This window comes from Rhinolophus hipposideros (genome assembly GCF_964194185.1).
Source record: "Rhinolophus hipposideros genome assembly, chromosome: 19".
In the NCBI taxonomy this organism is placed as follows: Eukaryota; Metazoa; Chordata; class Mammalia; order Chiroptera; family Rhinolophidae; genus Rhinolophus; species Rhinolophus hipposideros.
Window position 1 is genome coordinate 26760602 of NC_138065.1, and position 17112 is coordinate 26777713.

Genomic DNA, 17112 nt, shown 5'->3' on the forward strand with positions numbered 1-17112 from the left:
CCCCCCTTACCCTCTGGTAAGGACTAAACTATTGTCAGTGTCTGTGAGTTTTTGTTTCTCCTTTGTTTGTCTTGCTCTTTTGCAGTTTTGGGTTTATATATCACATATCGGTAAAAGCATATGGTTCTCTGCTTTTTCTGTCTGATTTGTTTCGCTTAGCGTTATAGTCTCAAGAGCCATACATGTTGTCACAAACGGTCCTATTTCATCCTTTCTTACTGCCGAATAGTAGTCGTTGTGTATATATACCACGACTTCTTTAGCTAGACTTCTTTAGATGGATATTCGTCTATCGAAGGACGTTTCGGTTGTTTCCATGTCTTGGCCAGCATAAATAAAGCTGCAGTGAAGATCGGAGCACATGTGTCTTTATGGATAAATGTTATCAGATTTTTTTGGTAGACAACTAGGAGTGGGATTGCTGGGTCATACGGTAATTCTGTTTGTAATTTCTTTGAAGACCCTCCACACTGCCTTCCATAGCAGCTGCACCAATCTGCGTTCCCACCAACAGAGTATTGAGGGTTCCTTCTTCTCCACAGCGTCTCTAACACTCTCTAGCAGTCCAATTTCATTCTTTTGGACACGGCTATCCAATTCTGCCAGCACCATTTATCCAAGAGGCTGTCTTTTCCCTTTGTGAAACATTATCGGTCCATATCTATGTGGTTTTATTTCTGGGTTCTCAATTCTATTGCATTAACCTATGTGTCTGTCTTTCTGCCAATACCCTGCTGTTTTGATTATTGTAGCCCTGTAGTACAAGGTAAAGTCAGGGAGTGTGATACCTCCAGTATTGTTCCCTTCTCTTAAGATTGCTTTGGCTATTCGGGCGCTTTTGTGGTTCCAAAAAAATCTGATGACTTTTTTGTGCTACTTCTTTAAAAAAATGTCCTTGGGATTTTGATGGGGATTGCATTAAATCTGTATGTTGCTTTGGGTAATATGGCCATTTCATGAGCACGGAATGTCGCTCCATTTCTTTGCGTCTTCAATTTCTTTGAAAAAATGTCTTGTAGTTTTCAGCACATGGGTCTTTCACCTCCTTGGTTAAGTTTATTCCTAGGTATTTTATTCTTCTTGCTGCAATTGCAAAAGGAATTGTTTTTTGTGTTTCTTTTTCTGAGATTACATTGTCAGTATCTAGGAATGCAGTGGACTTTTCTACGTGGATTTTGTAGCCAGCAACTGTACTGTATTCCTTGATTGTTTCCAATAGCTTTTTGATGGAGTCTTTAGGGTTTTCTACATATAGCATCATGTCATCTGCAGAGTGGTAATTTAACTTCTTCATTCCCCATTTGGACGCCTTTGATTTCTTTCTCTTGCCTGATTGCTCTGGCAAGGACTTCCAACACTACGTTGAAAAGCAGAGGTGACAGGGGACAGCCCTGTCGTTTTCCTGAACGTAGAGCCAAGGGCTTTCGTTTTTCACCATTAATTATGAGATTAGCTGAGGGCTTGTCATATATGGCCTTTATTATGCGAAGGTATTCTTCCTTCTATACCTATTTTAGTAAGTGTTTTAATCATGAATGGATGTTGATGCTTTTTCTGCATCAATTGTTAAAATCATATGCTTTTTTTTCCTTTATGTGACGGATTTTTTTTTTTTTTTGTATATGTGATGGATTTCCGGATGTTGAACCATCCTTGTGCCACGGGGATGAACCCCACTTGGTCACGATGATCTTTTTAATGCATTGTTGTATTCGATTTGCTATAAATTTGTTTAGGACTTTTGCATCTGTATTCATCAGAGATATTGGTGTGTAGTTTTCTTTATGTGTGTGTGGTCCTTCCCAGGTTTTGGTATCAGGGTAATGTTGGTTTCACAAAATGAGCTGGATTGTACTGTCTCATCTTCAATTTTTTGGAAGAGGTTGAGCAGGATTGGTATTAGATCTTCTTTGAAGGTTCGGTAGAATTCACCAGTAAAGCCCTCCGGTCCCGGACTTTTGCCTTTGGAAGGTTTTGGATGACTGATTCAATTTCGTTACTGGCGATCGTTCTGTTTAGATTTTCCAGTTCTTCGTGGTTCAGCCTTGTTTCTAAGGACTTGTCCATTTCTTCTAGGTTATTGAATTTGGTGGCATATAGACTTAGTATTCTTCGATGATCCTTTGTATTTCTGTGGTGTCCGTGATAACGTCCCCTTTTCCATTTCTGATTTTGTTAATTAGTGTCTTCTCTCTTTTTTATGTTAGTGAGTCTATCCAAGGGTTTGTCAATTTTGTTCATCTTTTCAAGGAACCAGCTCTTCGTCACGTTAATTTCTTTCTATTGTCTTTTTGTTCCCTATTTCATTTATTTCTGGTCTGGTCCTTGTTATTTCCTTTCTTCTGCTGACCTTGGGTTTCGCTTCTTCTTGTTGTAGTTCTTGAAGGTCTAACAGGAGGTTGTTTGTTTGGGATTTTTCTTGTTTCTTGGGATAGGCCTGTAATGACATACATTTCCCTCTTGAAAGTGCTTTCGCTGCATCCCAAAACTTTTGGTAGGATGTATTTTCACTGTCGTTTGTCGCTAGGTATCTTTTGATCTCTCCTTTAATTCTAAAGAACCCAGTCGTTCTTTAAAAGTATGTTGTAATTGTGTTTTTTCCTGCTTTCTTTTTGTAGTTGCTATCCCATTTCAAAGCCTTGGGATCAGAGGATGTGCTTCGTATGATTTCAGTCTTCTTAAATTTGCTGAGGCTGATTTTATGTCCCAATATATGGTCTATATCCTTGAGAATGTTCCATGCACACTAGAAAAGAATGTCTAGTCTGATGTTTCAGAATGAAGTGCTCTTTGTACGTCAATTGTGTCCATTTCATCTACTGTGTCATTTGGGGCTGCTATTTCATTATTTGTTTTCTGTTTGGATGATCTACCCATAGCTGACAGTGATGTTATTTAAGTCCCCTAGTATAATTGTGCTTTGGTCAATTTCTCCCTTTCGTTCTGTTAATAGGTGCTTGGTATATTTCGGTGCTCCCTGATTGGGGGCATGAAATGTCCATCTTTGTCTCGTATCATCTTTTTCACCCTGAAGTCTGTTTCATCTGATATCATTATGGCTACACCTGATTTTCTCTGGGTACCCTCTGCGTGGAATGCCCATTTCCCCCCTTTCATTTTGAATCTATGCTTGTCTTTGTAGCTGAGATGTGTCTCTTGGACATAGTTGGGTTTATTTTTCTGATTTAGAGTTTTGGGTTTCGCTTTTTGATCCAATCTGCTACTCTGTGCCTTTATATTGGTGAGTTCAGTCCACTTACATTTAGAATGATTATTGATATATGAGGATATCTTGTCACTCTATCTTCAGTTTTGTCGTAAGACTGTGTCTCCATTGTTTCTTTGCCTTTGAGTTGTCTATTAATTCTGTGTGATGGTATTCTATGATGTTTCCCTCTGTTTTTTTTTTTTTATTATTACAGTCTATATTTCAGTTCTGGATTTTGTTTTTTTTTTTTTTTGAGTGGTTACCCTTAAGTTTATGTAAAAGAAAGTTTGATATTTAGAGTATTCCATTTTCTTCAGTTCGCTTACTTTCTCCATTCCCTTATTCCGGTTCAGGCCTTTACTCTCCCCGTTTTTGTGTTGCCACAAATTGTCCCAGTTGATGGTGGTCGAATAGCCTCCTTTAGTATTTCTTGTAGTGCAGGTCGTGTATTGGAAAATCCCCTCAGCTTCTGTATGTCCTCCTTCATATCTAAAGGATATCTTTGCTGGATATATTATTCTTGGCTCCAGGTTTCTCTCTTTCAATAGTTTGAATATTTGGTTCCACTCCCTCCTGCCTTGCAGAGTTTCCGCTGAAAAATCTGGTGATAATCTAATGGGCTTTCCTTTGTAGGTTACCGTCTCCTTTACCCTGGCTGCCTCGAGGATTGTTTCTTTTTGTTGATTTTAGACAGCTTCAATACAATGTGCCTTGCAGAAGGTCTGTTGGGATTGAGGTAATTAGGTGTTGTATTTGCTTCTTGGATTCGAGGATCCAGTTCTGTCCACAAGTTTGGGGAAGTTCTCTTCGACAATTTTTGTGCATATATTCTCTGTTCCCTTCTCTCTTTCTTCTCCTTCTGGTATGCCCATTATTCTTATGGTGCTCTTTCTGACGGAGTCAGAAAGTTCTCGTTAGAGGTCTTCCGTTTCTTTTAAGTCTCAAGTCTGTTTCTTCTAACATCTGTGTAATTCCCAGGTTTCTATCTTCGATGTCACGGATTCTTTCCTCTTACTAGGTAGTAGTCAACTCTACTACCTAAGCTGGTTATTTCATTCTTAATTTCTTCTATTGAGTTCTTCATCTCTAGAAACTCTATTTGGTTCCTTTGAAAATTTCAATCTCTTTCGTTAAATGCTCATGTTGGTCGTTGATTGTGTGTCAGAGTTCCTTAAACTGCCTTCCTGTGTTGTCTTGCATCTCGTTGGGTTTTTTCAGAACTGCAATCCTGAATTCTCTCTCATTGAAGCCACATGTTTCCATATCTTTAAGTTCCCTTTCTGGGGACTTGTCACTTTCTTTCTCAGCTGTCTCGTTGCCTTGGTTATTCATGGCAATTGCTGATGTATCATTTCTCCCAGAGCTGGGTCTTCCCAGATCCTGAGCACCACTGCTTCTCTGTAATCCGACGACTACTCCTCAGTTCAGGGGCCAGCTTGAGTCTCTGAGAAGTCGGGCAAGGATTGGGTGAGTGCGGTGTGGTCCAAGGTATGGTGTTTATCTCCTTTGTCCATCCAATGTTCCAGCTGTACGTCTCAGCTGAGGTTACTGCCTCAAACGCTGGATGTTTTGCTCTCTCAGCAGGAGAGATCAGGGAAATAGACCACCTCCTGGTTTTTGTTTGTTTCTGTCTTACCTAGGAATCCCCACCCCTCCACAGCTGTGGATGTGGGCAGCCTCTCTATTCCTCTCCTTCCTTCTTCCCTCACTCGCCCAGTGTATGCTCGCCTTCCAGAAACCCTCGTATGAGTCTCTTAACCGTTCTGTGAGTGCGCAGAGTAATTTGACGTTCAATATGTGGTAAGTTCCAGAGAACTCAAGAAGACCACCTCGCTGCCACTGACGTCACTCGGTAAATTCTATTCTTAACAAGACAGTGATTTCCAAGATAGTATGAAAAGTCAGAGCAATCAAGCAAGAGAAAGAAATAAAAGGCATCCAACTTGGGAATGAAGAAGTCAAATTGTCACGTATTGCAGGTGCCAAGATGATATGTATACAGAAACCCCAAAAGATATTAAAAAGAGTAAACGAATATAGTAAAGGGGCCAGATACCAAAATCTACAAAAATCCATTGATTTCCTATATACGAACAACGAAATCGCAGAGAAAAGAATGTTTAAAAATTCCTGTTGCAACTACAACAAAAATAATAAAATGCTTAGAAGTAAACTTGCCAACCATGTGAAAGACCTAAGGTCTTCTTGCTGAAGACGAAAAGGTACACTGCACGGAAAACCTTAAGGTGTTTTCAAAAGAATTGAATACCCAAAGAAATAGAATGGCACTCCTTGTTCATGGCTGGAAAGAATCAACATAATTAAAATGGTCATCACTGGCCAGCATGAGAACGCCCGACTTCCGATTTGAAACTCGCCTCTGTTGGCCTGGGTCCACCCCAGGACCATTACCAAACCCAGCCTGGGTCAGCCTAGGCACCCGCAGAGGTCAGTCAGAGGACCGCCCAGGTCACCGCAAGCATACCCTGGGGCTGTTCCCACGGTGAGACAGGGTCAGCCCCAGAAACCCCCATTGTCAGTCACAGAAACTGCCCTGGATCGTCAAGGATCAGCGCAGCGCAAGTCACAAGATTCCCCCCCCCCGAGTTCAGCCCGTGAAAGTCGAAGTTTGGTCCTGGGACACGGTGCGATGTCTCTCTTTACCCCGTATGGGTGGTCCTGGAACGCATCGAGTTCGGATTGGATACCCGCACGGATTGGTCTTGTTCCCTGCAGGTGCCAGTCTGGGCAAGCTTGGGTTGTCCCAGGAACCCCAGAGACTAGTCACAGAACCCTCCCATGTAGATAGATGCTGCTGGGACGAGACTGTCTTGGCCTAGGCACCTCTTAATCCAGAAGGAGCATGGGCTTGTCCCAGGCACACCCTTTTTCGAAAGAGGCTGCCCCTAGGGCTGGTGCTGAGACACATCCTGGTCAGCCCAATCAATCCCCATGGCCGAACACATCGCAGAGCAAGTCCTGGACTTTCCCGCCTCGGTCCTGGCACCTGCTGTGTCCAGGGCCAGGACCTGTCTCGGTGGTCCTAGGAACTAGTTCCAGGACCCACCCAGTAGGTCTGTGCACACCCTGGTGACAGAGACAGGACCTGAATGGGTCGGAAACGGAGACAGCCCAGTTCTGGTCCTGGGACCCACCCGGTTCCGGCCTAGGCACACCATGGGGCACGGAAGGGTGGTCCCAGGCACCACCTGGGTCCAGACACTGGCTATCCGGAGGTCTGTCCTTGGATGTGAACGGGAGGTCTGGTTCACCTGGGACAACCACGAATTGGCCAGGGCATCCCTGAGGCGGCTGGTTCTGGGACAAGCGTTGGAGGCACATGACACCACCATGGACTGTCCCGGGATCCAGCAAGTTGGCTCCGGTCAACCCCTCATGGACAATCCCGTGACCCGCCCTTGAGGCCCCGGGCATTCCCAGGGAGAGTCCATGGCCAACCAGGATTGCGCTGGGCGTATTCCAGTGGCGGTATTGGGAAGTGTCAGTGTGACCCCTGGTCCCGACAGGTTCATTCACTGGACCGCCACTACGTCAGTTCCAGGACGCTGTTGTGTGAACGGGGACACCATCTCTAAGACTGTCCTGGACACAGCCAGGTGGCCCTGGTCACCTTTTGGGGACAGTCCACGGACTCACCCCGATAGCCTTGAGCATCCCTGCGTGATGGTCTCAGTACCCACTCATTGGCCCTCAACCCACCTTGGGGACAATCTCAGGACCCACTAGGGTAGATTCAGGCCTCCCTAGGGACAGTCACAAGACCAGCCCAGTGTACCCTGGGCACCCGGTTTGGAATGTCTCGACATAATGTTGGTACACAGGTGACACCAGCATCCCCCAGGCAGAGTCCTGGGAACAGGTTGGGTGGCTCCTGGTAACCCCCGAGGAAGGTATTGAAACCCACTTGGGTGCCCAAGTGCACCTCACATGGGGCAGGTATGGGAACCTCCTGGGTTTCCCGTAGAGACCACAGGAGATGGTGCTGGCAACCACCTAATTGCCCCTGGCACGTCCTGGTGACATTCCCAAGACGCGTTTGTAGCCTCAGGCATCTCCTGGAGACAGCACAGATACCTGTACTAGACCTTTCTGGCTCTCCCCGGGCACCTCCCAGGGATGGTCCCGTGTCTAGTCCCTGTGGCCTCTGTATCCACCAGGTAGTGTCCAAGGACCTGCCTGCGTGGCCCTGGGCCCACCCCGAGGACGGTCCCAGGACCTCAATTCCCTCTGGGAAACGGTCCTGGAATCCACACTGACGGACATGTGCATCATGTGCAGCCTTGATGGGATGGTCCTGGCCTGCGCCAGTGGCACCGGTGACGATTCTGGAACACACCCTGACGGCCCGGAGAATATCTCGGGGATGGTCCTCAGATAGGACCACGCTAGGATAGGTATGTCTAGACAAGGGGCTCAGAATGCACTGCATAGAAAGGAACAGTTGGAGAAGGGGTAGGGAGAATGGGGTGTTGGCATTTATCAGCTTCAGAACCCTTCTAGACAGATAATAGAATTTTCTATTGTAGCTTATTGTAGGGAAAGAAGTTTATCTGTGCTGCTCCTAGAAACTTGTCCTTTTCTTTCCTCTTTTTAATTTAAGTTTACTGGGGTGACAAATGGTAGTAAACTTACATAGATTTCAGGCGTACAATCAGGTATTGCATCATCTATAAATCCCATTGTGTGTTCACCACCCAGAGTCAGTTTTCCTTCCATCACCATATGCTTGATCCCCTTTACAATCCCCATCTACCATCCCGCCCTCCCCCCTTACCCTCTGGTAAGGACTAAACTATTGTCAGTGTCTGTGAGTTTTTGTTTCTCCTTTGTTTGTCTTGCTCTTTTGCAGTTTTGGGTTTATATATCACATATCGGTAAAAGCATATGGTTCTCTGCTTTTTCTGTCTGATTTGTTTCGCTTAGCGTTATAGTCTCAAGAGCCATACATGTTGTCACAAACGGTCCTATTTCATCCTTTCTTACTGCCGAATAGTAGTCGTTGTGTATATATACCACGACTTCTTTAGCTAGACTTCTTTAGATGGATATTCGTCTATCGAAGGACGTTTCGGTTGTTTCCATGTCTTGGCCAGCATAAATAAAGCTGCAGTGAAGATCGGAGCACATGTGTCTTTATGGATAAATGTTATCAGATTTTTTTGGTAGACAACTAGGAGTGGGATTGCTGGGTCATACGGTAATTCTGTTTGTAATTTCTTTGAAGACCCTCCACACTGCCTTCCATAGCAGCTGCACCAATCTGCGTTCCCACCAACAGAGTATTGAGGGTTCCTTCTTCTCCACAGCGTCTCTAACACTCTCTAGCAGTCCAATTTCATTCTTTTGGACACGGCTATCCAATTCTGCCAGCACCATTTATCCAAGAGGCTGTCTTTTCCCTTTGTGAAACATTATCGGTCCATATCTATGTGGTTTTATTTCTGGGTTCTCAATTCTATTGCATTAACCTATGTGTCTGTCTTTCTGCCAATACCCTGCTGTTTTGATTATTGTAGCCCTGTAGTACAAGGTAAAGTCAGGGAGTGTGATACCTCCAGTATTGTTCCCTTCTCTTAAGATTGCTTTGGCTATTCGGGCGCTTTTGTGGTTCCAAAAAAATCTGATGACTTTTTTGTGCTACTTCTTTAAAAAAATGTCCTTGGGATTTTGATGGGGATTGCATTAAATCTGTATGTTGCTTTGGGTAATATGGCCATTTCATGAGCACGGAATGTCGCTCCATTTCTTTGCGTCTTCAATTTCTTTGAAAAAATGTCTTGTAGTTTTCAGCACATGGGTCTTTCACCTCCTTGGTTAAGTTTATTCCTAGGTATTTTATTCTTCTTGCTGCAATTGCAAAAGGAATTGTTTTTTGTGTTTCTTTTTCTGAGATTACATTGTCAGTATCTAGGAATGCAGTGGACTTTTCTACGTGGATTTTGTAGCCAGCAACTGTACTGTATTCCTTGATTGTTTCCAATAGCTTTTTCATGGAGTCTTTAGGGTTTTCTACATATAGCATCATGTCATCTGCAGAGTGGTAATTTAACTTCTTCATTCCCCATTTGGACGCCTTTGATTTCTTTCTCTTGCCTGATTGCTCTGGCAAGGACTTCCAACACTACGTTGAAAAGCAGAGGTGACAGGGGACAGCCCTGTCGTTTTCCTGAACGTAGAGCCAAGGGCTTTCGTTTTTCACCATTAATTATGAGATTAGCTGAGGGCTTGTCATATATGGCCTTTATTATGCGAAGGTATTCTTCCTTCTATACCTATTTTAGTAAGTGTTTTAATCATGAATGGATGTTGATGCTTTTTCTGCATCAATTGTTAAAATCATATGCTTTTTTTTCCTTTATGTGACGGATTTTTTTTTTTTTTTTGTATATGTGATGGATTTCCGGATGTTGAACCATCCTTGTGCCACGGGGATGAACCCCACTTGGTCACGATGATCTTTTTAATGCATTGTTGTATTCGATTTGCTATAAATTTGTTTAGGACTTTTGCATCTGTATTCATCAGAGATATTGGTGTGTAGTTTTCTTTATGTGTGTGTGGTCCTTCCCAGGTTTTGGTATCAGGGTAATGTTGGTTTCACAAAATGAGCTGGATTGTACTGTCTCATCTTCAATTTTTTGGAAGAGGTTGAGCAGGATTGGTATTAGATCTTCTTTGAAGGTTCGGTAGAATTCACCAGTAAAGCCCTCCGGTCCCGGACTTTTGCCTTTGGAAGGTTTTGGATGACTGATTCAATTTCGTTACTGGCGATCGTTCTGTTTAGATTTTCCAGTTCTTCGTGGTTCAGCCTTGTTTCTAAGGACTTGTCCATTTCTTCTAGGTTATTGAATTTGGTGGCATATAGACTTAGTATTCTTCGATGATCCTTTGTATTTCTGTGGTGTCCGTGATAACGTCCCCTTTTCCATTTCTGATTTTGTTAATTAGTGTCTTCTCTCTTTTTTATGTTAGTGAGTCTATCCAAGGGTTTGTCAATTTTGTTCATCTTTTCAAGGAACCAGCTCTTCGTCACGTTAATTTCTTTCTATTGTCTTTTTGTTCCCTATTTCATTTATTTCTGGTCTGGTCCTTGTTATTTCCTTTCTTCTGCTGACCTTGGGTTTCGCTTCTTCTTGTTGTAGTTCTTGAAGGTCTAACAGGAGGTTGTTTGTTTGGGATTTTTCTTGTTTCTTGGGATAGGCCTGTAATGACATACATTTCCCTCTTGAAAGTGCTTTCGCTGCATCCCAAAACTTTTGGTAGGATGTATTTTCACTGTCGTTTGTCGCTAGGTATCTTTTGATCTCTCCTTTAATTCTAAAGAACCCAGTCGTTCTTTAAAAGTATGTTGTAATTGTGTTTTTTCCTGCTTTCTTTTTGTAGTTGCTATCCCATTTCAAAGCCTTGGGATCAGAGGATGTGCTTCGTATGATTTCAGTCTTCTTAAATTTGCTGAGGCTGATTTTATGTCCCAATATATGGTCTATATCCTTGAGAATGTTCCATGCACACTAGAAAAGAATGTCTAGTCTGATGTTTCAGAATGAAGTGCTCTTTGTACGTCAATTGTGTCCATTTCATCTACTGTGTCATTTGGGGCTGCTATTTCATTATTTGTTTTCTGTTTGGATGATCTACCCATAGCTGACAGTGATGTTATTTAAGTCCCCTAGTATAATTGTGCTTTGGTCAATTTCTCCCTTTCGTTCTGTTAATAGGTGCTTGGTATATTTCGGTGCTCCCTGATTGGGGGCATGAAATGTCCATCTTTGTCTCGTATCATCTTTTTCACCCTGAAGTCTGTTTCATCTGATATCATTATGGCTACACCTGATTTTCTCTGGGTACCCTCTGCGTGGAATGCCCATTTCCCCCCTTTCATTTTGAATCTATGCTTGTCTTTGTAGCTGAGATGTGTCTCTTGGACATAGTTGGGTTTATTTTTCTGATTTAGAGTTTTGGGTTTCGCTTTTTGATCCAATCTGCTACTCTGTGCCTTTATATTGGTGAGTTCAGTCCACTTACATTTAGAATGATTATTGATATATGAGGATATCTTGTCACTCTATCTTCAGTTTTGTCGTAAGACTGTGTCTCCATTGTTTCTTTGCCTTTGAGTTGTCTATTAATTCTGTGTGATGGTATTCTATGATGTTTCCCTCTGTTTTTTTTATTTTTATTATTACAGTCTATATTTCAGTTCTGGATTTTGTTTTTTTTTTTTTTTTTGAGTGGTTACCCTTAAGTTTATGTAAAAGAAAGTTTGATATTTAGAGTATTCCATTTTCTTCAGTTCGCTTACTTTCTCCATTCCCTTATTCCGGTTCAGGCCTTTACTCTCCCCGTTTTTGTGTTGCCACAAATTGTCCCAGTTGATGGTGGTCGAATAGCCTCCTTTAGTATTTCTTGTAGTGCAGGTCGTGTATTGGAAAATCCCCTCAGCTTCTGTATGTCCTCCTTCATATCTAAAGGATATCTTTGCTGGATATATTATTCTTGGCTCCAAGTTTCTCTCTTTCAATAGTTTGAATATTTGGTTCCACTCCCTCCTGCCTTGCAGAGTTTCCGCTGAAAAATCTGGTGATAATCTAATGGGCTTTCCTTTGTAGGTTACCGTCTCCTTTACCCTGGCTGCCTCGAGGATTGTTTCTTTTTGTTGATTTTAGACAGCTTCAATACAATGTGCCTTGCAGAAGGTCTGTTGGGATTGAGGTAATTAGGTGTTGTATTTGCTTCTTGGATTCGAGGATCCAGTTCTGTCCACAAGTTTGGGGAAGTTCTCTTCGACAATTTTTGTGCATATATTCTCTGTTCCCTTCTCTCTTTCTTCTCCTTCTGGTATGCCCATTATTCTTATGGTGCTCTTTCTGACGGAGTCAGAAAGTTCTCGTTAGAGGTCTTCCGTTTCTTTTAAGTCTCAAGTCTGTTTCTTCTAACATCTGTGTAATTCCCAGGTTTCTATCTTCGATGTCACGGATTCTTTCCTCTTACTAGGTAGTAGTCAACTCTACTACCTAAGCTGGTTATTTCATTCTTAATTTCTTCTATTGAGTTCTTCATCTCTAGAAACTCTATTTGGTTCCTTTGAAAATTTCAATCTCTTTCGTTAAATGCTCATGTTGGTCGTTGATTGTGTGTCAGAGTTCCTTAAACTGCCTTCCTGTGTTGTCTTGCATCTCGTTGGGTTTTTTCAGAACTGCAATCCTGAATTCTCTCTCATTGAAGCCACATGTTTCCATATCTTTAAGTTCCCTTTCTGGGGACTTGTCACTTTCTTTCTCAGCTGTCTCGTTGCCTTGGTTATTCATGGCAATTGCTGATGTATCATTTCTCCCAGAGCTGGGTCTTCCCAGATCCTGAGCACCACTGCTTCTCTGTAATCCGACGACTACTCCTCAGTTCAGGGGCCAGCTTGAGTCTCTGGGAAGTCGGGCAAGGATTGGGTGAGTGCGGTGTGGTCCAAGGTATGGTGTTTATCTCCTTTGTCCATCCAATGTTCCAGCTGTACGTCTCAGCTGAGGTTACTGCCTCAAACGCTGGATGTTTTGCTCTCTCAGCAGGAGAGATCAGGGAAATAGACCACCTCCTGGTTTTTGTTTGTTTCTGTCTTACCTAGGAATCCCCACCCCTCCACAGCTGTGGATGTGGGCAGCCTCTCTATTCCTCTCCTTCCTTCTTCCCTCACTCGCCCAGTGTATGCTCGCCTTCCAGAAACCCTCGTATGAGTCTCTTAACCGTTCTGTGAGTGCGCAGAGTAATTTGACGTTCAATATGTGGTAAGTTCCAGAGAACTCAAGAAGACCACCTCGCTGCCACTGACGTCACTCGGTAAATTCTATTCTTAACAAGACAGTGATTTCCAAGATAGTATGAAAAGTCAGAGCAATCAAGCAAGAGAAAGAAATAAAAGGCATCCAACTTGGGAATGAAGAAGTCAAATTGTCACGTATTGCAGGTGCCAAGATGATATGTATACAGAAACCCCAAAAGATATTAAAAAGAGTAAACGAATATAGTAAAGGGGCCAGATACCAAAATCTACAAAAATCCATTGATTTCCTATATACGAACAACGAAATCGCAGAGAAAAGAATGTTTAAAAATTCCTGTTGCAACTACAACAAAAATAATAAAATGCTTAGAAGTAAACTTGCCAACCATGTGAAAGACCTAAGGTCTTCTTGCTGAAGACGAAAAGGTACACTGCACGGAAAACCTTAAGGTGTTTTCAAAAGAATTGAATACCCAAAGAAATAGAATGGCACTCCTTGTTCATGGCTGGAAAGAATCAACATAATTAAAATGGTCATCACTGGCCAGCATGAGAACGCCCGACTTCCGATTTGAAACTCGCCTCTGTTGGCCTGGGTCCACCCCAGGACCATTACCAAACCCAGCCTGGGTCAGCCTAGGCACCCGCAGAGGTCAGTCAGAGGACCGCCCAGGTCACCGCAAGCATACCCTGGGGCTGTTCCCACGGTGAGACAGGGTCAGCCCCAGAAACCCCCATTGTCAGTCACAGAAACTGCCCTGGATCGTCAAGGATCAGCGCAGCGCAAGTCACAAGATCCCCCCCCCCCGAGTTCAGCCCGTGAAAGTCGAAGTTTGGTCCTGGGACACGGTGCGATGTCTCTCTTTACCCCGTATGGGTGGTCCTGGAACGCATCGAGTTCGGATTGGATACCCGCACGGATTGGTCTTGTTCCCTGCAGGTGCCAGTCTGGGCAAGCTTGGGTTGTCCCAGGAACCCCAGAGACTAGTCACAGAACCCTCCCATGTAGATAGATGCTGCTGGGACGAGACTGTCTTGGCCTAGGCACCTCTTAATCCAGAAGGAGCATGGGCTTGTCCCAGGCACACCCTTTTTCGAAAGAGGCTGCCCCTAGGGCTGGTGCTGAGACACATCCTGGTCAGCCCAATCAATCCCCATGGCCGAACACATCGCAGAGCAAGTCCTGGACTTTCCCGCCTCGGTCCTGGCACCTGCTGTGTCCAGGGCCAGGACCTGTCTCGGTGGTCCTAGGAACTAGTTCCAGGACCCACCCAGTAGGTCTGTGCACACCCTGGTGACAGAGACAGGACCTGAATGGGTCGGAAACGGAGACAGCCCAGTTCTGGTCCTGGGACCCACCCGGTTCCGGCCTAGGCACACCATGGGGCACGGAAGGGTGGTCCCAGGCACCACCTGGGTCCAGACACTGGCTATCCGGAGGTCTGTCCTTGGATGTGAACGGGAGGTCTGGTTCACCTGGGACAACCACGAATTGGCCAGGGCATCCCTGAGGCGGCTGGTTCTGGGACAAGCGTTGGAGGCACATGACACCACCATGGACTGTCCCGGGATCCAGCAAGTTGGCTCCGGTCAACCCCTCATGGACAATCCCGTGACCCGCCCTTGAGGCCCCGGGCATTCCCAGGGAGAGTCCATGGCCAACCAGGATTGCGCTGGGCGTATTCCAGTGGCGGTATTGGGAAGTGTCAGTGTGACCCCTGGTCCCGACAGGTTCATTCACTGGACCGCCACTACGTCAGTTCCAGGACGCTGTTGTGTGAACGGGGACACCATCTCTAAGACTGTCCTGGACACAGCCAGGTGGCCCTGGTCACCTTTTGGGGACAGTCCACGGACTCACCCCGATAGCCTTGAGCATCCCTGCGTGATGGTCTCAGTACCCACTCATTGGCCCTCAACCCACCTTGGGGACAATCTCAGGACCCACTAGGGTAGATTCAGGCCTCCCTAGGGACAGTCACAAGACCAGCCCAGTGTACCCTGGGCACCCGGTTTGGAATGTCTCGACATAATGTTGGTACACAGGTGACACCAGCATCCCCCAGGCAGAGTCCTGGGAACAGGTTGGGTGGCTCCTGGTAACCCCCGAGGAAGGTATTGAAACCCACTTGGGTGCCCAAGTGCACCTCACATGGGGCAGGTATGGGAACCTCCTGGGTTTCCCGTAGAGACCACAGGAGATGGTGCTGGCAACCACCTAATTGCCCCTGGCACGTCCTGGTGACATTCCCAAGACGCGTTTGTAGCCTCAGGCATCTCCTGGAGACAGCACAGATACCTGTACTAGACCTTTCTGGCTCTCCCCGGGCACCTCCCAGGGATGGTCCCGTGTCTAGTCCCTGTGGCCTCTGTATCCACCAGGTAGTGTCCAAGGACCTGCCTGCGTGGCCCTGGGCCCACCCCGAGGACGGTCCCAGGACCTCAATTCCCTCTGGGAAACGGTCCTGGAATCCACACTGACGGACATGTGCATCATGTGCAGCCTTGATGGGATGGTCCTGGCCTGCGCCAGTGGCACCGGTGACGATTCTGGAACACACCCTGACGGCCCGGAGAATATCTCGGGGATGGTCCTCAGATAGGACCACGCTAGGATAGGTATGTCTAGACAAGGGGCTCAGAATGCACTGCATAGAAAGGAACAGTTGGAGAAGGGGTAGGGAGAATGGGGTGTTGGCATTTATCAGCTTCAGAACCCTTCTAGACAGATAATAGAATTTTCTATTGTAGCTTATTGTAGGGAAAGAAGTTTATCTGTGCTGCTCCTAGAAACTTGTCCTTTTCTTTCCTCTTTTTAATTTAAGTTTACTGGGGTGACAAATGGTAGTAAACTTACATAGATTTCAGGCGTACAATCAGGTATTGCATCATCTATAAATCCCATTGTGTGTTCACCACCCAGAGTCAGTTTTCCTTCCATCACCATATGCTTGATCCCCTTTACAATCCCCATCTACCATCCCGCCCTCCCCCCTTACCCTCTGGTAAGGACTAAACTATTGTCAGTGTCTGTGAGTTTTTGTTTCTCCTTTGTTTGTCTTGCTCTTTTGCAGTTTTGGGTTTATATATCACATATCGGTAAAAGCATATGGTTCTCTGCTTTTTCTGTCTGATTTGTTTCGCTTAGCGTTATAGTCTCAAGAGCCATACATGTTGTCACAAACGGTCCTATTTCATCCTTTCTTACTGCCGAATAGTAGTCGTTGTGTATATATACCACGACTTCTTTAGCTAGACTTCTTTAGATGGATATTCGTCTATCGAAGGACGTTTCGGTTGTTTCCATGTCTTGGCCAGCATAAATAAAGCTGCAGTGAAGATCGGAGCACATGTGTCTTTATGGATAAATGTTATCAGATTTTTTTGGTAGACAACTAGGAGTGGGATTGCTGGGTCATACGGTAATTCTGTTTGTAATTTCTTTGAAGACCCTCCACACTGCCTTCCATAGCAGCTGCACCAATCTGCGTTCCCACCAACAGAGTATTGAGGGTTCCTTCTTCTCCACAGCGTCTCTAACACTCTCTAGCAGTCCAATTTCATTCTTTTGGACGCGGCTATCCAATTCTGCCAGCACCATTTATCCAAGAGGCTGTCTTTTCCCTTTGTGAAACATTATCGGTCCATATCTATGTGGTTTTATTTCTGGGTTCTCAATTCTATTGCATTAACCTATGTGTCTGTCTTTCTGCCAATACCCTGCTGTTTTGATTATTGTAGCCCTGTAGTACAAGGTAAAGTCAGGGAGTGTGATACCTCCAGTATTGTTCCCTTCTCTTAAGATTGCTTTGGCTATTCGGGCGCTTTTGTGGTTCCAAAAAAATCTGATGACTTTTTTGTGCTACTTCTTTAAAAAAATGTCCTTGGGATTTTGATGGGGATTGCATTAAATCTGTATGTTGCTTTGGGTAATATGGCCATTTCATGAGCACGGAATGTCGCTCCATTTCTTTGCGTCTTCAATTTCTTTGAAAAAATGTCTTGTAGTTTTCAGCACATGGGTCTTTCACCTCCTTGGTTAAGTTTATTCCTAGGTATTTTATTCTTCTTGCTGCAATTGCAAAAGGAATTGTTTTTTGTGTTTCTTTTT